Below are 26,634 nucleotides of genomic sequence, written 5' to 3' on the forward strand. Positions count from 1 at the left end.
GGAGCACACGTGGAAAGCTGTTTGTTGTAGCATGGACGTGACACTCCCTCTAGCGGGAGTCTTTATATGTTAAAGGTTTTATTGGGGAATCCCATTTTTGTTAGATGACTTAGATTCTCCAAAGAATGGCCGTCCTTTCAGAATTTCAATTGACGTTTACAATCTTTGTAAGTACATATGTGTGATTTCGTGCATAGACAGTCAAACACAAAAGTAGTTAAACAGAAAAAAAAATATTAAGAACCAAAATCTGCAATATTTAAAATAGTGCATTGAATTCAATAAAAGACAACTTTAAAAGTTGTTTATGATATTAGCTGACAGGGAAGAAGGAGTGGAACATATTTTCATGTTATCCAACTCAAAATTGTCAGGGATACATCTAAAGATATGCCAAAAGGTCTAATGCAGTGTCAGCATTTATATTTTAACAAAAGCCTGCTTGGCATCATTGTATAGGTGTAGAACCCTCACTGGCTGAGTGCATCATTACACAATTTAAATTTAATATAGCAAATGAACATGTAGACAATCAAAAAATAGAAAGCAATTACTAACACAATTATGAACAGGACAGCACAGGTGAAAAACATTTCTTATTAACAGACTATTTTAAAAGCTCCATACACAGCTGTGTAGAATCTATGCGAGACTTTTCTGAAAATAAGTCACGCCCGACCTCATGCACAGAATTTATGTCATCTAACTGAAGAGTAATTTGGGTAAATAAATGTTTACCCCCACTGCTGTAAAGTGCGCACAAACAAAAAAATATCACAAACTAAAGATGAATTCTCGAATATTTCCTTCCTGCTTTCAGGTTTCAGTTCTATTCAGTTGCAATGGTCTCATTCTAAATATAGAGATGGACGTCATTAAGGGGTCGCAGGTCCCTTGGTACTCGTGACACTACCCTAACCACCATTGGCCCAGGCTGCAAAGGCAGCACCATTTTGATGTTAGAAAATAAAAAAACTGCTTTAGGATTTTTCTGTCTGTAAAACAGCAGCTGCTCGAACAGTACATGGTTGAAAATTACACTGTTTCACCCCCTAAGTGCCACTAAGCACAACTTTGCTTATCTTGCAGGCTGTGGGCTCTGGACTGGTCTTAATCTACAGTGGTCAGCTTTGTCACAGAATAGTACTGGCTATTTGTTCTTAAGTTTTTCATACTTTTGATAAACCAAGAGCTGGTAGTTCAATGAGAAGTTGTGTAAAATTATTTATATATTTTTATAGTAGGGTCATCTCCCTACATCTGTCTGCTTTAAAACTCAGAAAGGGTTAGTTTACAAAGCTCTTATACTTTGATGTACATTATTCGTGTTTTGTTTGTTTTAAGATTTCAAAGTGAAAAAACTGTTTTTTAAATTTTATTCCACCTGTCCTGACAACATAACGCCGGCCATGTTAGTGAACTGCTTGTAACATGGCTGATCTAAGCGCATCAAAGAAGGAATTCAGTAGGTTGTCCTTGGCTTTATTTTTACAATTTTACTACCAATTCCCAAAATATCACTTTTTGTGGCTAAATCACAGTCGAAGGTCACACAATGCCAATTTCTGATGCCACTTAAATAACGCAGTCATTTTGGTGATTTGCCGTCCAAGAATAAAGATAAACAAACACATTCAGAAATGATGGCATTTAATGTTATAAATCCACAATTTCCAAAACTGATACAAAAACAGAAACGAAATAAGATCGGGTGCCATATTTTGATCTCCAGAATTGAAGTTTTCTCCTGCCCTATCTTCAGAATGGTCAAAGCGGCCTGCTTCATTTTCAATAGTAAAATTATAGAAATGACTAAAACAGGTAGAAACAGCTCGCCAAATTAAAACATGTAATTTGAAAGAACATACCATTTATCTATCACAAACATTAATTCTATGCCTCTAAGGTGAAGTGAAAAAAAGCAATGGCATACTGGGTGTATTTATATCTGGCACTTACCTTCCAAATTGCATCCCAACAAATACAAATGAGGATCTGAAATGGAAACAAAGTACATATATGAAAAGGTGTCCGAGATATGACGTGGTCTTACTTTGTTGTATTTTATTAAAATAAATGTTAGTGATAATGTTATTTACAATGCTAACATAGAATTAATACAAGATGCTCTGCTATATGTCTTCATATTACCTTTAAGGGCTCTGAATTATTTAAATCCATAAATGTAAAGAATTTCATTGGCAGACTAAGAAGTGATTTAGCGACAATATATGCTTTATTTGCCAGGCAGAAGCAAAGATTAAATATTAACAGAAACCCAGCAAAATATATTTTTTAAGCCTTGGGTGGTATCTACTTATATACAATCAAAAGGAGGTAAATAAATTGCAATCAAAGAACCACAGCTGTGGAGCATATCGGTTCTGGTCTCTTGCACAGAAAGAACTACAGCTTTTTCAGAAAATAATCATTAATTTAGTAAGCTCTTCATTAGCTGCTGGCTAGCATCAACCAAAATGGCTCCTTCAGGAATTTAAGCCTAAGGGCCCGATTACTAGTTTGATGGTCCAAGGACCACCAAACTTACGGTGGCGGTCAGACTGCCGCATTCTTGGCAGACTGACAGCCAGATTACGATCCTGGCAGTCAGACTGCGAGGACACCACCACCAGGATCATGGATCCCAACAGCTTGACGGTGGTCGCAGTAGTGGTCAGCTATGGCAGTGCCGAGTTCAGTACCGCAGTGCTGATCACAACTTCCTTTTCCGCCAGCCTTTCCTTGGTAATTGCACCACCATGGAAAGTGTGGCAGAAAGGCAGTGCTGGGGGCCACAGAGGAGGGCCCCTGCTCTGCCCCCCACCATGTCGTACAGCCCCCCGTCAGCACCTTTGGAATGCACACTGTCTGCTGGTGGAGCCAAGGCCAATGCCGCCGCACAGTTTCCACTGGGCTGACTGGCTGGAACATCATAATGCAACATTTCTGCCAGTCAGCTTGGTGGACACATCACAATATGATGGCAGGTGAGGCCCCCAGCTTGACAGCGGCCTCATCCCTGCGGCTTTGGTGGTCTGACGGTCAGACCGTCAAAGTCGTAATCAGGCCACAAATCCTTTTATTAGTCTACCCTTCCTTATTCAAGGGACTGCACAGTCACTAATCCCAGACTGAAATTAAATTACTTTTAATTTGATCAATGATTAAAACTCATTCAGCATTTTAGACCACAGATCAATGAAAGTAACTGTATCAAAGATTAATTATCAAAATATTCTTTTTAATTTTCATATAAAAGGTCAGTAGAAATTATAAGGCATTTAGGGAAGACCATGTAAAAAATCAACAAAATTTAAACACATTCATAAAAAAAGATAATAAAGAAAGAAAGAGAGAATGTGTGTCTCTGGTTACAGTGTTCAATTAATCATATTTGATTGTTGTATATCTATATGTATACATTTATGGACCATAGTTCTTTCCATCACAATAATGTCATAGCACGAGTCGTTTCTACACCAAACAACGAAGAGACTGTTAACAGAATAGGGGTTGAAACAAATTCATGGGGCACTGCCAGTCTAAAGAAATTACCGTTCATATCTACTCCAAAAGAACATCCTATGCGGAATCAAACCAGGGTGGTATTAAAAAAGCATGCTCCTACAAGGTTTCTGTAGATGCTGCTTTTAGTATACAAATAGAGACCATAAGATCATAGATAGTTGAATCCCTGAGCAGCTGGCTAACTTTCTAGATCCTGAAGCAATCAAAAGATTTACAGATTGGTGGAAATCTGCCTTCCCTGTATGATCACCACAGATTTTTGCCCCATTTTACTGAACCTGGTTTTGTTGGACGTTAGGGCTCAGCAAACGTTACCACTGTTAGGAAGTGCTACAGCGCTTGAGCTGTTCTCACAAAATATTATAATTGGCACACCCATATTTAGCACATTTAATTTACTTTAAAGTCCCCAGTAAATGGTGCCACATGTACCCAGGGTCTGTAAATTAAATGCTACCAGTGGTCTGCAGAACTAATTGTGCCACTCACTAATGTAGCGCTGTAATTGATGGCTGCAGCACTCATTGTGCCACCCACTAAATTAGCACTGTAAGACATGTCTCCAGGACTGCCACTGCAGCCTGTGTGTGCAGTTTTAAACTGTCATTTGACCTGCAAAATAAACGACTTGTCAGAAGTAAACCTTCCTTTGTAATACTTACAAGTCACCCCTGAGTAGGCCTTAAAATCCCATGGGGCAGGGGCCATGGTATTTAAAAAGTGGAATGTATATTTAATGTTTTCCGTGTCCTGGGAGTGCAAAACCTCATAAGTTGTGTTTAACTATGGCAAGGGTGGATTTACCATAGGTTAACAATTGTTTACACTATTACTTTTAATAGGTGCTAAATTAAGTTTGATAATAGCTAGGAAAATGGTTCAAGAACTTGTTTAAAATCCAACTTAATGGTTAGGTTGGATTTTATATTACTATTTTGGAACTGATACCTTTAGAAAGTTGTCATTTTCCTACTTAAAACCAAAAGGCTTTCCTGCCAGTGTCCAGTTGTCACCCGAGCCCTGATAGCTCCCTTATGAGACAGACATTACTCTCAGACAGTGGACAAAGAGCCCTGAGAGTGGGGAAGTGGGACTCCTCCTTTGACAGGATGGCATGGGAAGCTGGGCCTAGCCCCTTCCCACGCTTCAGAGGATGCCTACCTTGTCACTGGCAGATGATGCTCACACCTAAGCCTGCCCCCCCCCCTTTATTTCTCTGGTCAGGCTGGCACCAAACCCACTGGGGGGGTAGAAGAACAGATTAGAACTGATATGGGGGGGAGGCAAAGGCTTGCCCGCCACACATAGGCTGCCACTGGGCATAAAAGTGGAATCCACAGACCTCTCACTAGACTTCAGGACCTGTGGAGAATCAGAATAATGACTGTCCTGTAGTCTGAAGAGCCTGAAGGAAGACTGGACCTATTTACCTTGAACGCATGACCTCAAATGATTAATTGGCTGTCCACCTGTTTGAGCAACAAGGACACAACAAGATTTCTATTTGTGCAACTTCCTAGCTGTCCAGTTTCAATTGGACCTACCCTGTATCCTGCTGCTGGACTCTGTTGGAGTGAGCTCTAACACCCAAACGGTGCTGTCTGGGCGGGTGTTAGAGTGCGATTCTTTGTCCAGACTTCACTAGCTGGGACTTAGAAAGTTGTTTCCAGCTTTCTACCCAGCAAACATATGGAGAATAGGATTGCGTCTGCATAGGCGGTCAGCTGCAACTTGCTGGTTTGCCCCACTGAACATTTGACTTCCAGAAAAGTTTCTAAATATGAACGTAGAAGATTTTGCAGAGCCAAATTTGATCAATGTTGAGGCTTTCCTGAGAATAGACTTGGAGCTTTTCCACTTTCATCGACTACTGCAGCAGGACTCTGCTTCTCAGCTACCCACCATCATTGAGCCCCACTTTGGATTCTGCTTGCAGCTTGCTAGTCAAGAAGTACTTTTTCTCCATAAAAGCTTCTCAGCCTGAAGGTAAACTTTCTACTAGGATGAACCTGGTCTCTATATCCATGAAAAGGGGAAGCCCGTATAACCCCAGCAGATCCTGGGCATAACATAGCATTATAAGTTTTCCACATGGATTGATTTGTCCGTCACTCGGACAATGATAATATAATCTTATTGGACAAACCATAATATTTGACACTATTATTCCTAAATATAGCCCAACATGCCCACCCCTCTATTTATATGTAGAATTTGCATGCTGTATAAGTTATAAACCAGAATATAGATTTTTCACAGTACATTTATTTAACAAGATTCCATTATAAAATTATTTATTTTTGCACAACCCTGGATTAAAGACTTTTTTCATAGACATCCACTATGTCGTGTTGCAATTTGGTCAGTCTCCAGGTCGCACAACAAATAGTCATGGAGGTACCCATGAAACCAATTTCACCAAAAGATATCCTTCACACAGTGTCCTCTTTACTCTTTATAATTTCCATTGTACCCCTCAGAAAGAGGTTGACACATTTCAGCCAATGAATTATGGCCGTTTCAGGAAGCAGCATAGTTAAGTGCTGAGGAAATCACTGTCACTAGATCTTCAATATCTAAGTAAAGTGTGCGCAAATAGAAGAGTCGTGTACACCTTCCACCATCCTGGACACGGATGTCTTTATGTGTACTTACAGCACTATAAAGGTCGCATGGATGGGCCCTCAAGGATACCAGGTTAGTCACTAGTCATGCTGATATGTACTCCATCGTGGGTGGCATTACATTTTGACTTTGACCCGGTCTAATTGCTTAGAGGCCCGTTTCTGGTGCTACAGAAGGTCATTGTGCAGAATACAGAGGCTGCTATTCTTGATTCCACCTCATGCCTCTTTAACCCTCTGGCCCACACCAGGAAGGGCTGAAAATGATTCTCTGGTGCAGAGCTGGAGAACCTTTTTTTTTTTAAGGGGCGGGGGGAAGTGGAATCTCTTCTGTGCCAACCCCCTTCCTCCCATCAGTGATGTCAGCAAGCCGCAAGATGCACTGAAGTCACAGTTTCACCTCTTGGATGCAGGCCGACCCCCTGTAGACCCCACATTTGTTAATTGGAAATGCATGGTGCCCCGGGGGCTGATTGCAGCCCCCAGAGGAACCACACATTTCCAAAAAAAAAGTAAAGCAGTTTAGATAAAGGGATATATATATATATATATATTTTCACTTAAAATAACCAAAGGTTACAGGGAGGTTATAGTTATTCTTACATTTTAAACATACAAAACCATAGAAATTCACCAGTTATAGTTAGAGTTACCTCAAGTAATTATAACTCGTGCCCTAAGGTAACTATAACTCCTAGGTCCACTTCCAATGTTTACATAGCCCCAGGGAGGAGGTGGTCCCTGGTGCAAGGGTCCCATAGGGACCCCCTTTCATTTTATAAATATTTGCCCTTGGGGGGATGGTGGTCTTCGTGGCTCCCCTGCTTCAACTACAGTGTTTCCCTGGGGCAGTGGGTGGCAGACAGCACCCCCCCATATATCAATAAAGGCCTTGGGGAGGTGTCAGTCCCCAGGGCAGTGGGGGGCCATAGGTCCCCTCGCATCCCAAAAAATGAGCTCCATGGAGGTAGCGCACCAGGGCATCAGAAGGGGACCGGAAGCCCCCACCCACTGCTTTATTTTATTTTTTATTTTTTTAAAGCCCCCAAGACTTGGCCCACCTGTGGGCATTAAACTAACGGAGCGTGAAAGACCTCGCTTTGCGTTTTTTAATTTTTTACTTTACCAGCGGATTTGGGGTTCCACCGCGTCTGTGCTCAGAAAAAAAAAATACCTTTTAGCCCGGGAGGGGGTCTCTTTGGACCAGAGCTAAGGGGTCAGGGTGTTCGTACCTTGGCCCGTTTTTTTTTTCTTTATATATATTTTTTTTTTTTTACTATTTCCCTGTTTTTTTCTATTGTTGAAGTGTTATCAACCAATCAGATCTCAGCACCAGATCGTAAGGAGTCACAAATCCTTCACCTCCCCAGATATACAAATTGGTTTTCCCCTTAATTTCTTGAAAACTACTCTAAGGAATTACAACAAAACAAAAAAGCTATCTTTTTGGACCACAACCTACCTTCCTTCCAAATTTGGTGTAACTCCGTCCAGTCGTTTTTGCGGTATAGCTGCTCAAAACCCAAATGGAAAAATGAATGGGGAAAACGTGTTTTGGGACCCCCCCTTTTTCTTGGGCCCCCTTAGACGGATCACCCCGAAACTTTCTAGGCAGCAGCTGACGGCACATTTCTTTAGAAAGTTTAGTGAAGATTCGTTAAGCGGCGCCAAAGATATATGCAAGTAAAAAAGCGCTTTTTGTATAGCAACGTGGTCCTACCTATAATTACCTAGTGGCGACCACCTCTAGGTAATATATATATATATATATATATATATATATATATATATATATATATATATATATATATATATATATATATATATATATATATATATATATATATATATATATATATATTTTTTTTTTTTTTTCAGATGTGTGTTCTCCCTTGTGGGGCAGATTTTGACACCCTGGGGAAAACACACATTTCTAAAAATACATATAAATATACTGCATATGCCACATGTCTACCATCTGCAAATTATGCAGTTGATGGTAGAGTCATGTGGCTTATGCACGATATACTAATGGATGTGGCAACATGTTTGCACACAGTGGAAGGGTCTGCACACAGGTTTAGTAGTTCTTTCAGTTGCTTATTTCTGCATTTAGTTAGTAAACTAGCACTCATGATGTGAAATATTTCCCCTGAGGGTATTATCATGGTAGCAAGCCATAAAATAATGAAGTCATACTATTAAAAAGGTGCTATATCATGCTGCATATTTTGGCTTTTATATCCTGCCTTTTTTAGTCAACTCTGTTGCATAATTTGGTGCTTTAGTGCCGCATAATTCCATTGATCCTAGTGATAGCACTGTGAGTTTAACAAGGAGCTCCCCTGTGCATAAAGTTGCAGGGGCTACTATGTGATTGTGTGCTTCTTGGGATTAAAGGTAGAGTTGCAGCTTTGGAGAATTACTTTTATACTGGCAAATACCCAACAACTTTCCCAACAAGAAAGTTTTGCATAGGCCATGTTAAAAGTATGCTGTGATATTGGGTATGTGGCAAGGTAATACTGTGTCTTTTTTGTCTTTTGTATCATCTTTGGAGAACCTTCACATTCAGAGTAGAAGATAAGATAAGTTAATTTTGTGTTTATTTACTGTTGCACACATCAGACACACACCCAATGATTTAGATCAAAACTTCTGCCTTCTATGTAGGACAGTGTTTTAGAAGGACGGTTTTAGCCAGTCAGCAGAGATTGCATACCGGTGGATGGCTGCTGTCAATGCCCTAAATCGAGTTATGGAGGGCAGCTCTGAGGTAGGATCAGAGACTGAGACAGTTGGGATTGAGAAATCATCTGAGGGAGAGGAAAATGGAGCAGAATCTGGAAGCGATGTCTCAATAAGCTGCATTCCATCAGATGACTCATCTTCCAGCGATTCTGAGGCACATGTTGATGGCAGTAATGCTGACACTTCACAAGCACAGTCTCTGCAGCGGGCGGTCATAGCAGATTAGACCAACCCATGCATGCGTGTCACAATGCAAAGGGGGTCATTCCGATCCCGGCGGGCGGCGGACACCGCCCGCCGGGCGGAAACCGACCAAACACCGCCCCGCGGGGAGCATTCCAACTTTCCTGCTGGGCCGGCGGGCGATCTTCAAAAGATCGCCCGCTGGCCCAGCGGGAAAGCCCCAGCAAAGATGAAGCCGGCTTCGAATTTGCTGGGGTGCGACGGGTGCAGTTGCACCCGTCGCGATTTTCAGTGTCTGCCAAGCAGACACTGAAAATCTTTATGGGGCCCTGTTAGGGGGCCCCACAACACCCGTTCCCGCCAGCCTCTTCAGGTCGGAATCCCCATGCAGCGCCGCCATGGAGGATTCCCTGGGGCAGGGGAAAACCGCTGGTTCCCCTTTTCTGACCGCGGCTTTAACGCTGCGGTCAGAATTGCCCCGGAAGCACCGCCAGCCTGTTGGCGGTGCTTCCTCTGCCCTCTGCCCTGGCGGTTAGAAACCGCCAGGGTCAGAATGAGGGCCAAAGTGTGCTTTTCCCACGACATCTATTTACCTGTATGGGCCCATCTAAGAAACCGAGTGACCCATTGCCCATTGCTGGCTTTGTCTAGGAATACTCATGTATGTGTAGGTGTGACCACTTTCTCCACACATTACAAAGGTGCACTTTTCCTGAATAACTTGTTTATCCCACTGGAACAGTCCTTCTAACTCAGTGGGCCAGTATACATTGTAGACTTGTAGTATTCGTGCACATAATGCTTACAGAATGACTTATTGAAGGTCCCAAGATTCCACAGTTGCTTAGGAAGTTTAGTCAGATGACTTTTGTTCTGATGAGATCCAAAGATTAACTGTAGGTCAAAATGTCAACATCCTGTCCCTTAGTTGCTTTCAAACCATATTATGAGTCACCAGGAGATACCATATATGTACAGACAGGCTCTCTGCTTATGTTTGTTTAATATAAAATCCTAAGCAACCTTCTCCGATCTGTTCTGTGACATGTTCTAAGTTGTTGTGTATATACTTGTTCACTGTTTGAGCACTGCATCATCTGCACTAATTTAGAAATATAATGAATATTGTCCTTATACTAAAGATGTGAAAACAGTCACCATGTAAGATATTGTGTCCTGGACCTTTTTTCAATACCATTGGTTATGAAACAAGTTACTGAGTTTTCACACTTTAAAAGCAAAAGTAGAAATGTCAGTGAATGAGGACATTTGTTTGGCTTATTACTTTCTGGAACTGAGACAGTATTCCTCAGCATGTTTGCTCTGGTTTCAAAGGTAGATATGCTCATTCAGTTCGATTAGTGAGGCATCACAGGCATACTTGGATATAGTTAGAAATTAAGTCTTTAGTTGGCTGTCAGTTTACAGCCTGCCCAAGAAGGGACCCTCAATCTAGTCAGGGTAAGAGGGATGCCTAGCTCAGGTAACCCCTGCTCACCCCCTTGGTAGCTTAGTACAAGCATCCAGGCTTATCTCAGGAGCAATGTATAAAGCATTTGCACATAACACTCAGTAATACAATGAAAACACAACAAAACGATACCACACCAATGTTAGAAAAACAGTCAATATTTATCTGTGTAAAACAAGACCAAAACGAGAAACATCCAACATACAGTGATAAAGATATGAAAGTTGCAAAAATTAACTTAAAAATACAGTTCCTTGAAGTCAGTAGCTCTGTCTGAGGCTATCAAGGCATCGTGAACAACAAATCCAACAGTCCAGGGCGACCACGGGGTCACCTACCAGCTACGGTGTCAGGAAGAACCACAAACCGTATCTTGGAAATGTAGGATGTTGTGGTCCTCGCAATAAGATCCGCATCCCTGGCATTGGTTCCAGTGGTCAGTGCAGGGCCCTAGAATTCACACGCATTGCAGATCAAACTCTGCGCTGATGACGAAATCAGGAGCGATAGCGTTGAAGGCATCGGGGCTGCGGTGCGAAGCGGGACAGAGACACCGAATGGTTAAGCAAGAAGACGCCCACTTTCTAAAAGTGGCATTTTCAAACAGATAATCTGAAAACCAACTCTACCAAAAGATGTACTTTTAAATTGTGAGTTCAGAGACCCCAAACTCCACATCTCTATCTGCTCTTAAAAGATATTTAAAGGTAATCCTCATGTTAACCTATGGGAGAGCAAGGGCTTGCAACAGTGAAAGCTGAATATGGCGGTGTTTCACTATCAGGACATGTAAAATACACCAGTACATGTCCTACCTTTTAAATATACTGCATTCTGCCCATAGGGCCACCTAGGGCCTACCTTAGAGGTAATGTACATGCAACAAAAGAGAAGGTTTGGGCCTGGCAAGTAGGGACACTTGCCAGGTCGACTTGCAGTGAAAAACTACGCATACAGACTCTGCAGCATCAGGTCTGAGACATGTTTACAGGGCTACTCGGGTGAGTGGCACAATCAGTGCTGCAGGCCAACAGCAACAATTGATTTATAGGCCCTGGGCACCTCTATTGCACTTTACTAGGGACTTACTAGTAATTGAAATATGCCAATCAGGGCTAGACCAATCACCAATACAATGTATAGAGGGAGCACGGGCACGTTAGCACTGATCTGCAGTAGAAAAGTGCACAGAGACAATAAACCAGCAAATACTGAGTCTAGGATATCATAAAAACAGGAGGTCAGAAGGCAAAAAGACAGGGGAAACATGCAAAAGATGCCAGGTCTAACAGACACCCCCAACTTGTATCCATAACCTGGAAGGAGTTGGTTTTAGCACAGTGAGTGTGCTAAAGACACATGAAAGACATGGTTTCATGAGCTTCAAGTAGCTAGCGACGGAAGACGACTGTATAGATTCCCTTGGCAAATATACAAGATCAGTCGGGACTCTGATGAAGACAGAGACATGAAGGGGTAAGAAAAGCATAGGCTAGGTGTGCTTTCACAGGGATATTGCATAGATAGATGGCAGATACTAAAGGTAGTACGGATACACAAGCAATCACTTCATCATCACTTACAGAATGAAACTCATTGGCACCACAGTCGCCCCAATACTGAATTATTCCCTCACTCAACTAACCAGATGACTCCAAACCATGTAGAATGCAGCAGGGAGCTTCTTCCCTCAACATCCAAACATGCAGGCATCCTGCACCTGAAACAGCTTCATTGACTCCTTGCAAACTCTTGAAACACACATTCAAAGTCTTACACAGCACTGGTCCAGGATACTGCAAAACCACCTCAAATTTCAGAAACCTTCCAGACACCATTGCTCAGCATAGGCAGTACAAGAAGAATAGATGTCTCCAAATTTGCTCCAAAAGGGCAGAATCACCAGCCTCTACTGTTGCATTCCACATGAAGCTGAACACTTGGCTCTTCAACTAGGTTACTCAATGGATCCGCCCTGAATGTTCCTGCATCAGTGACAAGATGCCCTATCGGGCGATAGTGCATTTTACAAAAAAATCATAACATTACAGAGAACTCAGCACACAGCGCTACACTTATGGGTTAAGTGTTTGTCCTACTTGCCATGTTTATCTTCCGTCAGAACTTCGTATATGTTCAGTTGAGTATATGACATGTGCATTACAGTCACAGCATTGCACGTAACAGTGAACGTGACATTTGCTACATTCTCACGGACTACCCTGTCTGTCAAAATCTACAGTTCTTCGCAGTTTATGATGTTCTCTATAGGGAACATAGGCAGTATTCCTAGCACGTTTGCCTTAGTTTCGATGGTAGATGTGCTCACTCAGTTTGAGGAATGAAGCCTTGGAGGCATACTCTAATACCCCCAACTTACATCCACAAACTGGAAGGAGTTGGATTTACCACAGAGTGCACTAAAGACACGTTAGACATGTCTTCCTGATCCTCATGTGACTGTCATGGGAGCCATTAGTAAAGGTTCACTAGTCATGCATTTGTTAGTGTTCAGAACGGAGGCGGTTACTTGAGAGGTGACAAAAATGTAGTCAAACTGTTTTTTCATTTGTGAACGTTGTGGATGCATCAACTGTCAACATGTCTGGACATAAATGGGAATTCCATCCATTGGTGTATGAATGTGATGGGCCCTTGCATGGCACTGGTATTTTGATACAAGCGCACAAATCTGTTGAACTGGGCCTATTGCCGGCGGTGTGAAAATCTTGTGTCTGGTGTGCGAATGCCATGTGAATGGCCCATAAAGAGGTTTGTGCCTTGACGGAGCTTTATGACTCACGTTTGGTAGACTTGATTTCAATATCCTCATACTTTGATTTGCTCTTTAAAGCTAGCATTTCTGGAGGTGCAAAAATCAACCAGTGCAAGTGGTGGATTATCTTTCAAAAGTTATTGCCAGATTTATATCTGTGGTAGCAAGGATATTCCATCTCAATGGCAACAGAATATTCTTACTGTGAAGATAATGGTGTGGCTGCCCCATATATATGTGGACAGAACATTGGTGTTATTGTGGGGAAGACTACTCCATCTGTGGCATGGTTGCACCCCTCCCATGTCTTGACTGAATAAGGCCATCTGTGGCTGACCTTTGTGTCCACCCATCTAATTTAGGTGTGAAGGCATACAGGTCAGTTTTCACTGCCCTTCACAACCTGGATACCCATAGTGATGAGGGGCAGTGATAACTATCTAATACCCCCCTTGCCATGGGAGATAACTCCCATGGTGATATGGACATTTTTTTCACAAATAATGTTTTTTTTAAAATTGATAGATGGCTGTGTCATATTGATGGAGGAGTGTGTCAACCGTAAAAAGACATTGACACAAACCACTATTTTGGCAGCTTCTGTCAATGTTCTTGAATTGAATGCCAGCCATTTCTGAATTTGGCAGGTGGCGTAGTCACAGCATGGGCGACAGAGTCTTCTTTGTCAGTGAAAATGTAAATACAGCCCTAACTGAAAACTACTCCTTTTTTTAAAGTGGGTAGTTGTGTATTTTGGGCCCTAGCTCAGCTGGCACTTAGGCAAATGTGCACATTTTTTAAAAACTAGACAACCAGGGGAGTCCATGGGTGCATGACTTGTGTGGCTCTCACCAGGTCATTTTACCCAGAAGCCCTTGCAAACATCAAACTCTGTTAAAAAACACACATTTACCTCACATTTCTGTGACAGAAAGACCTGGAATCTACTGGAGTCACAGGTTTTCCACTTCCATGAGTTTCCACACATAACCCCGTAAGAACGGTACCCGCACTTGTCTGGCTGGGTTAAGAGAAAACAACACAAAAGGTCTGAATCTCTTTGATGAGAGATAAACAAAAGGAGTAGGTGCTGTATTTGGGGTTGTGCTGTGGAGTCGCCACCCATGCAAACCTACAAACCACTAGACAACAAGGGGAGTCCATGGTGGTGTGTCCTGCATGGATCGCATCAGGATTTCTTACCCAAAAAGCTCTGCAAGCTTCATACTCTGCCAGAAATCATGCATTTTCCTTCCATTTCTGTGATGGAAACTTCCGGAGTACACAGGAATCCACAAAAATCCTACCACTTTGTATTGCCCCACTGGTGCCAATACAAATGCAGCTCCACTAGTGTAGCTGAGCCTAGTGCTCGTTACAGGATTGGCTCAAACCAAGGTCAATAAAAGCCCTCACCAGGGGACTCCCATTCACCTTGGTTTGATCCATTTCTGTAGCGGGCACTAGGCCTAGACACACTAGTGAGGTACCATTTTTATTGGGAGACAAGGGGGGATAGTGGGTGCATATATGTTTGTTGCTCCCCACAGATTCCAGAACTTTCCATCACAGAAATGTGAGGGAAATGTATTTTTAGTCAAAGGTTGTGGTTTGCAAGGGATTCTGGGTAAAACAAAACCCCAAAAGAGCCACAAAAGTCACCCCAGCCTGGATAACCATATGTGTCTAGTTATCAGAAATGTACAGGGTTGGTAAGTTTCCCTAGGTGCCAGCTTAGCTAGAGTCCAAAATCTACCGCTACTCACATTGGACAAAAATGGGTCAGTTTTCAGTGGAAAATGTAATGCATCCATTTTGCAGTTTGGACAGCTTCCTGTAGCAGACACTAGGCTCACCCACACAAGTGAGGTACCAGTTTTATCAGGAGACATGGGGAGCTACTGTGTGGAAGGAGTTTTGTGTCTCTTTGCAGATTCCTGAACTTTTCCTCACAGAAATGTGAGGAAAATGTTTTTTTGGAGTCAAAGTTTGAGTTTATCAAAGGATTCTGGGTGAAGAAAAAACCTAGTACGAGCCATGCAAGTGACCCCACCCTTGTTACCCCTAGGTGTGTAGTTTTCACAAATATACAGAGTTGCTAGATTACCCTAGGTCCCGACTGAGCTAGGTGAAAAATTTAGAGCTACCCATATTGAAAAAAGGGCAGCTTTCAATGGAAAAGTGTGATGGATGAATCCATGTTGTGTTTTGGATCATTTCCTGTTTCAGGCACCAAGCCTACCCACACAAGTGAGGTACCATTTTTATCAGAATACTTATGGAGCATTGACTAGGAGAACATTTGTTATTACCAACTGGATTTAACTACATTTGCGCCTTTGAAATGTAAGCCAGTGTATGAGAAAGAAGATATTTTGAAAAATACCCTCTACTGGTACTTACAAATTCAGAGATTTACAAATAAATGCTGCTCCCAAACTCCATGTTTTGTGCCCAACTCAGAAATACATAGGTTTGCTTGATACCCATTTTTCAATCCATATATTCCATATGAATTGGTCTCTTTGTGGTACTCAATGAAAAACCATTGTATGGTGCATCTCAGCAATTGTCTTTGGGGAAGACTACAAACCCTGTATATCTCCACAACCAGAAAGGTCTAGCGGACATAATGGTATATTGCTTTTGTAAATTGTCCATCAGGACAAAAAGTTACAGTTGAAAATGTTGTCACAAATGGCCATTTTTCCTACACATTTTCAATATTTCTTTATTTCAACAACTAGTTTCCCTGAGAGATCTACACATATGACCCCTTGTGGTATTCAGAATACGGATTCAGAAATCCATAGCTTTCCTTGATCACCCGTGCGTTTCACACTGGTTCCCACCACAAACTGGAAGTAGGGTGAGTGCACAAAAAATAGGAAAAATGGGCTACCTCTCTGAAAAATGCCAAAACTTTGGTACAAAATGAGTGTTTTTAATTCAGCTCTTCATGTTCTTCAAAGCTGGGGTGATGGTGACTTCAGTACAGCTAACAGTTTATTGATGCCATTTTTAGGGAAAAAAAACACTTATCATGAGCACTTTTTTCCTCTTCTTAAAAAAAAAAAACTCAACACTTGCTGTACTTTGCCTATTTTCCCAGCCCCCTCCAGGAGAATCCAAAAACTCTGGGTGCTTTCAGAATTCCCAGGATGTGGGGGGAAAAAGGACACAAAGTTGGTGTGGATACCTTATGTGGAAAAAACGTTATGGAACCCTAAGCGCCAATTACCCCAAATAGTAACTGTGTTGCCAGGCTGGAGAGAGCAGGCACATGCTCCCAGTCTGCCTGGGAGCACCCTGGCTATGCACTCTCAGCCAATTTTAACGCAGCTCTGAGCACCGTCAGGACTGGCCGCAGGGCAGGCTGGGAGCCTCTGCCTGCGTGCAGGAGAGGAAATGGAGAAGCAGAGCGGTGCTGTCAAGAACCCTCAGATTTGCCATGTAATAACAGCAAAACGTAAAGGAAAAGCTATAGGATTGCTGGTAAAGAAGTATCCACAGTGGAAAAAGCGATGTCCTTCTTGGAAGAAAGTTTTTTTTGAGTTGAAAGTTGTCATTCTGGTGTTGCACTCAGTTTCGTTGCTATGATACGCGCGGCCGCTAGAAAGCTGCGCACTTCAACTGTGACCTGACAGGAATCCAGATGTGTTGAGAGAGCGCTCGTTGTGAGGTAAACGTTTTCTGAGGCAAACTTGGCTTCGCATGCATTTCAGAGACTATTCTGGTTAACTACAGATAATATTTACTTGTTTGGAAGCAGAGGCAGTGACAGAAAGTTTTTGCAGCTTGTAAAAGAGTTTCCAGCTGGAATTGTTGCTGGTGAACATTCAAAGAATATAAAGATATTATCAACCAGAGTTCAAAAAGTTTAATGGAGATTATTAACGCAACAAATTTAAAGAAGCATGCAGATTATTATTAACAGAACAGATACATATAAAACAGACAACAGGAAATACAATTTTCACATATTATACTATCATACTTGACTTTGAACTATATATATATATATCTATATATATATATATATATATATATTTATATATATTTATATATACAGTTATATATAGAAACACTTCAAAACGGCGTATCCTTCCCGCACTTTAACATCGGAGGTGCCTGTCTTCTGACGCGCGCCACCCTGTCTAATATCAAACACTTTCCTCCTGCATCATGGAAGGACATCACTCCACGAGTATAAAGAAGTTTTGCTTTATTTACAAACAGGAACGCGTTTCGGCGTTACCGCCTTTGTTCGTAGAAACACGTTCCTGTTTGTAAATAAAACCAAACTTCTTTATACTCGTGGAGTGCCGTCCTTCCATGCTGCAGGAGGAAAGTGTTTGATACAGTTTGTATATATATATAGATAGATAGATAGATATAGCAACTATTCAAAATTATTTAAGAACGTGCAGTCAAACAAACTCAAAATATATATCAGCACGAAGGTTGAGAAGTAAGCTAATCTTCACTGAGAAAAAAGGAGAACACTTCTAACAAAATAATTTACTATTAATTTCTATTATTCAACATCCAACAGTAATAGAGAAAGAGAGAGGCAAAATCCTCAGGATACTCAGGGTAAGAGCGTGTGAAATAATTGTTAGTGAAATTAATCATTAGTAAATGTAAATGAATGAATGATGAATAGTGTGTCCCTATTAATTGTAATTTTGAGGTGCTGTTATCCAGCTAAAATAAGAAGCGAATGGCAGACTGAGTATTAGAAGAAACACCACCTCTGAGGCAGTCTCTCAAAATCCCATTCTCCTTTCCCCCTCGAGGGTGTTCAAAACGGAGATTCCATTTTGCTGCGAGTAGTCTGGGTTGGGACTGAGGATTTATCTTCTGCTCCTGAGGAAATCAAATCAAGGTACTTTGAGGGGTGCAGCGGCATGCAGGTGTTTTTTTTATTTAATTAATGTAATGTTTATTTCATTGCTCACTCCCCCTAGTGCTGCCCCAACCCTTCTGCGCTCTGTGAGCCACGACTGGCATCAGTGGGACCTTGAACTCACCTTGCCCTTCTGACTGGTGTTGGTGTTTGTCTCATGCAGTTTTTCCAGTTAGCTGCTAGTTCTGAGCCCAACTTGGTAACTCCTCTTTCTGTTTTTGTTCTGTCTGCCCTCTGTCTCTACTGCTCCTATTTGCATCCTTTGTTCCTCTTACTGCTCCGTTTTGCATCTTGGTCTTTTCTGTCAGTTTTTGCCCCCTTACTTGCCACTCCTGCCGGAGTTTCCTTCTCCCCCCACCAGACTTTCTCACTCTTGCTGAGACCTCCCTTCGCCCCTCTGCTCCTCCACTCTCCAAAGCTCTCCTCCACTCTCCAAGGCCCTACTTATTAGTGGCTGTAGTGTGCACGTGACTGACGTGCCAAAGGTACACCAGAGGTAAGCCCACCTGTGCCGTCCATGCCTGGATAACGCACAGCGCCAGAAAGCTGGTCCAAATGCCTCAACTAACACCTGCTCAACCCATAAACAGTGCTGCCCAGCCACACATCTTTCCACGATGGGCCCCTCTGTCTTCTCGCATTCCCACTTCACATGCCTCCATATCCCTGCTCCCATCTCCCACACATACACACAACCGCACCCCTCATCAAGTCAGAACCGCACTCACACAGCATCACACCAACACCCTGCACAACAACACTCACCCGCATGCATGATCCTCAACATATGCTCAATTTTCAATCATGTGGGACCTTTTTGACAGCAGTGCACCAGACCGCCTCTTCCTCACTGAAACCTGGCTCAAGCTTACATAGGTGCCAGACATCACCACAGCCATCCCTACTGGATGCAAAATTCTGCATCAGTACTGACTCCAAAACCCAGAAGGTCTCCCCATCATCCACAGAGACGCACTTCAGACAGACAGTAAAACCACTATCAATGGTACCCTCACCTACCGGCCTCCAGGACCCCTCACCCACTTCAGCAACCTCCTAACCAATCTCACTGCACCCCCTCACCATGGATGTTACCGGCCTCCAGGGCCCCTCACCCACTTCAGTAACCTCCTCACCAATCTCACTGCACCCCCTCACCATAGACACCAAAGACTCGATATTCCTAGTTGATCTTAACTTTAATCTTCATGACACCAGGGCATAGGCACTGGAAGCAGGGGTGCTGCAACACTCCCTGATTAACTAAGCAATAGTTCAGAAGGTGAATGAGCAATAAAGATGCCTTTACATTTTGTTTTTCTCTGGTAGCATTTGCTGTGCTTCAAACGCAAAGGTCAAATTTTATTCAATAACTTCTGGCAAATGGCTGTTTAGCAAAGCAAGATGATTTTGTAAAGTGAACTATTTGATAGTTATGCTGGGATATCACATAATAAAATTTAAATACTTGTAAATTAGTTATTCAAATATTTCAGTATATATTAGCAGTTCAAAAAGCACATATGAAGCACACTTCCTTTGTAATACTGAAGTGTGATGAAAACACAGATTTTAATAGGATTAAAAACATATTTCTGGAAACTCGATTTCTACTCAATCGCTTGTGCACTTTTTATCAGTAAAAACTGTATGAGCAAATTTAGTGGCCAGTTCAATGGAAAGTGTGCTGTCTGAAAATGACAGTGTGCTACCACACCATACTTTAGCAATATAATTGTGACAGTGTGCTCCAAAAAGCACCACCAGCTACATACTAATCCTTACCACTGTCCTGCTGAATCCATTTTCTACACCTATTCTTTGTGTGTGACACTTGAAATGTTCACAATCCCTATGACTTTAGCGATGTAACAATGCTAGCAGAACTCCCAATCTGAAATTTGTTCCAGCACCACTACCCCACGGAGTCTAACTCAACTGACTTGCTCGGAAGTCTACAGAACATTGCCCTCACCCTTAGGGACATTTTTAACCCCACACCAAAATCCCCCTGTATTTATATTCCTCCAAATGTACATAAAACAAACACTTTCCCACCAGGCAGACCGATAATCTCAGGGATAGGATCACCAACAGAGAAACTATTGGAATATATTGACATCTTTTTGCAACCCTTTGTCCATAATCTTCCCTCATACATTAGGGACACTAAGGATCTGTTATGCAAGGTCACTGATTTTGAATGGAAAACGGATCACTATTTGGTCACTTTGGATGTTACATCTCTTTACACTAGTATTCTGAGAGAGAAAGACATGATGGCTGTGCAACACTTCCTGGACAAAAGGGATGCCTCTTTATTGGAACACTCTAACATGCTGGTAGATCTTATACAGACTGTCTTAGATAACAATGTCTTTGTACACAATGGCTCACGGTATCCACAAATACAAGGAGTAGCTATTGGGGCCAAATTTTCACCCTCATTTGCTAATCTATATATGGGCTTCTTTGAAAAAGCACATCTATGGCGTACTTGTCCCCCTGAACTCATTCAGCATATAATATACTGGGGCAGATATATAGATGATGTACTCTTGTTTTGGTCTGGTGATTTAGTTTCCCTAGGTTTATTTATCGGACATCTTAATACCAATACTTTCAACATTAGGCTTACAAGTGTGTATAGTATCACCAGTATTGATTTTCTGGATGTCACTCTTTATGTTGAGAGTGACAAAATATGTTCTAAGATGTACAGAAAAGCAACAGCCTGTAATTCGATTTTATATGCCACGAGTGCTCATCCTCAATCACAGATTAAGGCCATACCCTACGGGGAAGCTACTAGGATAAGATGTAATTGTTGCTAGGATGAGGTATTCGCACAGGAACTATGTGGCATGAAACAGCGTCTTCTAGCTCATGGATATTCGAGTAATCTCCTTAAAGAGACCAAGAGGAGGATTAGGAAAGTATATAGGCAAGTCCTTCTTACTGCCCTTACCAAGAACAAACGCAAGGAACATACAAGACTGTCACTCAATATTCCATATAGTACTTTGAGTCCTGAAATTTCCAAGATTCTCCTAAAAAATGGTCTTTCTTATTAGCTGACAATACCCTAGTGGAAGGGATCACTAATAGACCGAGTATCACACACAGCAGGGGGCGTACATTATGCAACCGACTTTGTCACAGTTTTTTTCCCCCGGTAAAAAGTTAAATGTGGCTACCGAAGCTACCCAGGGGCTTCCACAAATGTGGGCAGTGTAACATCTGTTGTTATGTTACAGATAAAATGACCACATTTCAGTATAACACCCGGACACCCCATAGGATCTCCAATTTCATGAACTGTAATTCGAGATATATAGTATACTGCCTAGTCTGTGTCTGTAAACGCATATATGTGGGCAGTACTATTAGGCCCTTCAAGGAGAGAATTCAAGAACACATCAGGGCAATTAGACACAACAACACGGATTATCCTTTTGCAAATCCACTATAATTCTGCTCATGAACAAAGAGAAGTTCTAGGGATCATCACACATGGGATAGAAACACTAGGTACCTGCCCAAGAGGTGGAGACAGGACACTAATGCTGAGGCGCATGGAAAGCAAGTGGATCATCAAGCTCAGAGCAGTGCAGGAGGGGTTGAATATAGAGAAAAATCTACATGTCTTACTTTCAAGCCTTCTGCTTTGTTACCATGGGCGTCTTTGTATGATTGTGTGCTATTATCTTTATTGTTAGCTTCATACGGGACACTTGAATGTGTCTACATTACTGTATTTAGATTGAGTGTAACAAATGCTACATCATTGTACCAACTGTTAATCTGTGCATATATACTGCTTCTTGTACTTGCTGGATATTCACATTTCCACTGCATGCCCCTTTGTATCATATCTTCTATGCAATTTTCCTCGGGTCACCCGGGTTATGGTTTATTAGGTCTTTAGTAATGTTCTATTTTCGAACATGTCCAAAAATGACGACTTTCTCTGTTCCTCATATTCTTGGTTTCCCTTTTTTACTGCCAATGTGGCACGCAAACACATTTCAGGATGGCGACAACCATAGGAAACGAGCCTGTATCTGCATTGCTCCTTACAATACCTTAGCACATACACACGCCATGATGGTGTTATGTCCATTGTTTTGCTCCACACTTAGTCCTCTTTTTATTGCCATGAGTAGCATGTCTGTATAAATTAATATGGCGCCAGCATTACGGGTTCTCCTCTTTCTATCTGTGCATAACAAGGGAGGCAAACTCTTGAGTACGGTAAAATATAAGCTTCATATCTTTTATGGAGTCCCCGTGTTACATAAGATTTTTTAACATGTTAGACTCAGCATTCCATGTAGCCCAGAATATTGGCGAATATTTGTTATTCTATTATTTCTTTTTTGCCTTGTATTTACAGACTAACTATTTACTATGTTAAGACCTACATTTTTAACACTTACGGAGGTCCCGGGTCTATATTGGATTTTACTAGACTTAGATAAATTTACGGCACCTCCGGATATAACTTTTGAATCTCCAGGTGCACTATTTGTCACTTTAATATTCATGACGTGCTGCCAAACTATTTATAGTCTCTGACAATCCCAGTTTTCTATGTAGATGCACAGCGACTTCGGGTGCGGCCTTTGGCCCGCTGGGTATTTTTTGTAGATCGTATTTACATATGACCTGTTTTGCGAGATTAACATATCCCCCATTTATCCCATTGGTTCCAGTGCAGAACATGAGTTAATACACACTTCTTTCTCACTGTTTTTTAATTTTGTGACAGCTCGAGATTCTCCACAACTACATACTCTTTATGGTGCTATGGCCGGACCTTGGCCATCTACATGGTTAATTTGAATATTAATTTTTTTTAAATATGTTTCTATCTTCTTGGTTTCCATGTGGGAAACTTATGATACGTTTCTTCTCTATTTAGACTTATCATGGTCGCTTCTATTACTTGAACCATGACATTTAACACTTTTGGACAATCCCTGTACGCATCAGCTGTGGTATAGACTGAATATAGGGTTCTGCAGCATAATGGATATTTTTTTAAGATACACATACCTCGGTATGTTATCTTTTTTTTGTTGCACATATTTCTCTTCCCCCGGTTCTGTTTCTCGTGTTCGGGTTACAATTTCTCATATATAAGATTTCACGCTTTGTGGTATATTTTTCACACTAATGGTTGGTGGCTATTCTTTCTTTGGGGGACATTGAAGGGGCTTGGTCACCGGTGGAGACGATACTTACTACAGGATACTATACTTTCTCCATACTTTTTTTCAAGAATACATGGAGTGTGGATCGTGCCTGCTTGATTTTTATAATTGCATGTTGTCTGACTCATTTGGGGTACTTAGTACTGTTACTTTTGTTTGGCTTGTCTCTTTTGCACCACCGCCTGGTTGCACAGTTGATTCCCATTTACACTAATGGCACTTTGGATCATTGTGATATATAGATTCCCTGTTTTTTGTACATTGTCTTGATGTATGTTTTCCTTGTACATTTAATTTACAGCCTTGAGAAAGTCATTTTGACGAAACACGTGTCGGCTGTTGTATCATTGGATTAGATGTTTTCTGTGGAATCTACTGAATCTTCGATGAATAAAATTTCCATCACGTTGAAGTTGAACTGTTTATGACTCAGCACCTTTATGAATAGACTACCAGGATAAGTGTTGTGTGCCTTGGTATATTAAGCATTGTCGTCACCCATCTTGTACAAGGCCCTACCCACATCACCGGATACACCCTAGACCCTATATTCTCTTCCAGTGACAAGGTTAAAGTCAGCCACATTACTCAGCTCAAATGGATAAGTCACTCTATCATCTACTTCCACACAACAGGGCCAGTTACAGAAATGGAATGGCTCAACTCCCCTGAACTAAACTACCCAAACCCCACCAACACCAAATCAACAACACAAACCACTTCAACAGTTGAGTCACCACCTGTGTCAATGCCCTGGAACCCAAGAAAAAACACCAAACCCAAAAGATCCGACAAACAAGCTAGTTGGTACAACTCTGATCTCAGAGAATCAGAGAACCCAAGTGAGTCTGCAAACAACTTGAAAGGAAATGGGGAACCACCGGAAGAAACACTACTCAAAGACACTATCACCCTCAAGTCAAAGAGGCCAAGAAAAAGGCCCTCACCCGAGAATAAATCTAGCTCCAACAACTGCAAGGAATTTTTTGCCATTGTCAAGAAATTCACCAACCCAACAACCGGAACCAACACCATCACCCCAACATAAGAAATCTGCAACAACCGCTCTGATTTCTTCCCCAAAAAAATTCACCAAGATCTACAGCAACTTCGAACCCCAACTACCCTTCTATTGACCTTCCGAGCCTGCTAGCCTCATCAACCAAAGACTCTGTCCATCGAGGGCACTGCAGCAATAATGAGGACAGGCCACTCAGGGGTACCCACATAACGTTTCCCCCACCATATGTGCAATCTGAGAACAGACACAACCTACACTGCACTCACTTCCATCAAAAAAAGCCAAAGTAACCACCCTTCTTAAAAAAACACTCAGCCAACTCCGAAGTACTCAGCACCTACTGACCCATCTCGCTGCTCATGAAGAAGGCAATCAACACACTATTCTCTGACCACTTAGAATGACACAAACTCCTACACAACTCTCAATCAGGATTCTGAAACAACCACTGTACTGAAACAGCCCTCATCGCTGCCACCGACGACATGCACACCATCCTCAACCATGAACAGACTGCTGCCCTCATCCTCCTTGACCTCTCCACCGCTTTTGACACTCTCTCCCACCACACACATATATCCAGGCTACACACAAAGAGAACACAAAAACCCACACTCAAATGGATAGCTTCCTTCCTCTGCAGAAGACCACAACGAGTTAGGCTCACGCCATTCACATCAAAACCCAACCACTCAGCCCCACACTTTTCATCATGTACATGACTCCTCTGGCTAACATCATCAGATCTCACAGAATCAACATCATATACTACGCTTATGACACTTAGCTCATTTTTTCCCTCTCAGATCAGACCATCACCACTAAGACAAACTTCAAACAATGCATGTACAGCAGAGCCAATAAGATGAACGAAAACTGCCTCAAGCATAACCCAAACAAAACTGAAGTGCTGATTTTTGGGAATAAGAGCTCGCCTTGAGACTCCATTTTATGGCATGCCTAACTGTGACCTAGACCCACCCCAACTGACCACGCGAGGAACCAAGGCCTCATCCTGGAGACAATCTGCACCCTAAAGTCCCAGATCAACAGTATCACCTCCTCATGCTTCCACATCCTCCACATGTGGTTTACAATCTTCAAGTGGCTCCCACTGGCAACCAGCCGTACCATCATGTAGGCCTTAATCACAAACAGATTGGACTACAGCAATTCATTCTACACCAGCCTCCTAATCCATCGTCTTCACAGACTTCAAACCGTCCAAAAAGCCTCCACCAGATTCCTCCTTGACCTCCTGCACTGAACCCACACCACCCCACACCTCAGAGAGCTCCAGTGGCTCCCTATTCATAAACAATGCCAGTTCAAACTTCTTGCAAATGCATTCAAGTCACTATATAAAAATCATCAAATTGACTTCCACCAACCCACCAGAAAACTTTGCTCAGCATCACTCTCATTTGCACACACCCCACATTCACAGAAGCAGAATGGGAGGTTGTTCATTCTCCGACCAAGCCAAAAAATCATGGGATGACCTCCCCTTGCACATCAAGAACTCCTCCTCACTTCATGAAATTCCACTAGAAGCGAAAGACCTGGCTTTTTAATTAGTCTTCTTGCAAGACCATCAATACTGCCTGTACTGAGGCTCAGCCTCACCACACACCTACACTCACCTACTCAGTGCCAGGATACCCTCACATTTGACAAGCAATACTCTGCAAATCCACCTTACATTACAATACAAAAAGTCTTCTGGGAGACATAATCCAAGCAGTAATGCAGCTGCATAGAAAGGGAGCAAAGAAAACTCTGGACCAAAAAGCATTTACATTAGAAATAGAGAAGAGAAGCATTGAGGTGTATCCTTCTCTGACCTAAGCTGTCTTACACATGATTTGCCATGGTCCACAAGAACACCATCAGGGTCACGACCTATACCCTGCCGAACACCTGCACTTCCAGATCCACACCAACCCCAACACCACCCTCAGCGGAACCCTCATCTACAGACCCCCCGGACCTCGGCCTCAGTTCTGCGATGCCATCGCCGACCTTGTCAGCAGGCACGCCCTAGCCTTGCGACTAAGTCCTCCTTGCGACCTGAACTTTCACCTGGAGAATAACAATGATCCCAACACCACCACCCTAATCGACAACCTCGCCACCCTCGGACTCCGACAACTCA

The 26,634-nt window shown here is 42.2% G+C and overlaps 1 protein-coding gene across 3 annotated transcripts in view; it reads right to left on the reverse strand.

The window, feature by feature from the left end:
- The window catches only part of PPFIA4 (PTPRF interacting protein alpha 4), a 3,105,259-nt gene that overhangs the window by 2,770,242 nt on the left and 308,383 nt on the right, over window positions 1–26,634 (reverse strand). For all 3 annotated transcript variants that reach the window (XM_069239004.1, XM_069239005.1, XM_069239003.1), the window contains exon 2: window positions 1,960–1,995. The gene's annotated coding sequence lies outside the window, so the exon portion shown is untranslated. The remainder of the gene's footprint in view (window positions 1–1,959; window positions 1,996–26,634) is intronic.

The sequence above is a fragment of the Pleurodeles waltl genome, chromosome 6, assembly GCF_031143425.1.
Source record: "Pleurodeles waltl isolate 20211129_DDA chromosome 6, aPleWal1.hap1.20221129, whole genome shotgun sequence".
Lineage (NCBI taxonomy): Eukaryota > Metazoa > Chordata > Amphibia > Caudata > Salamandridae > Pleurodeles > Pleurodeles waltl.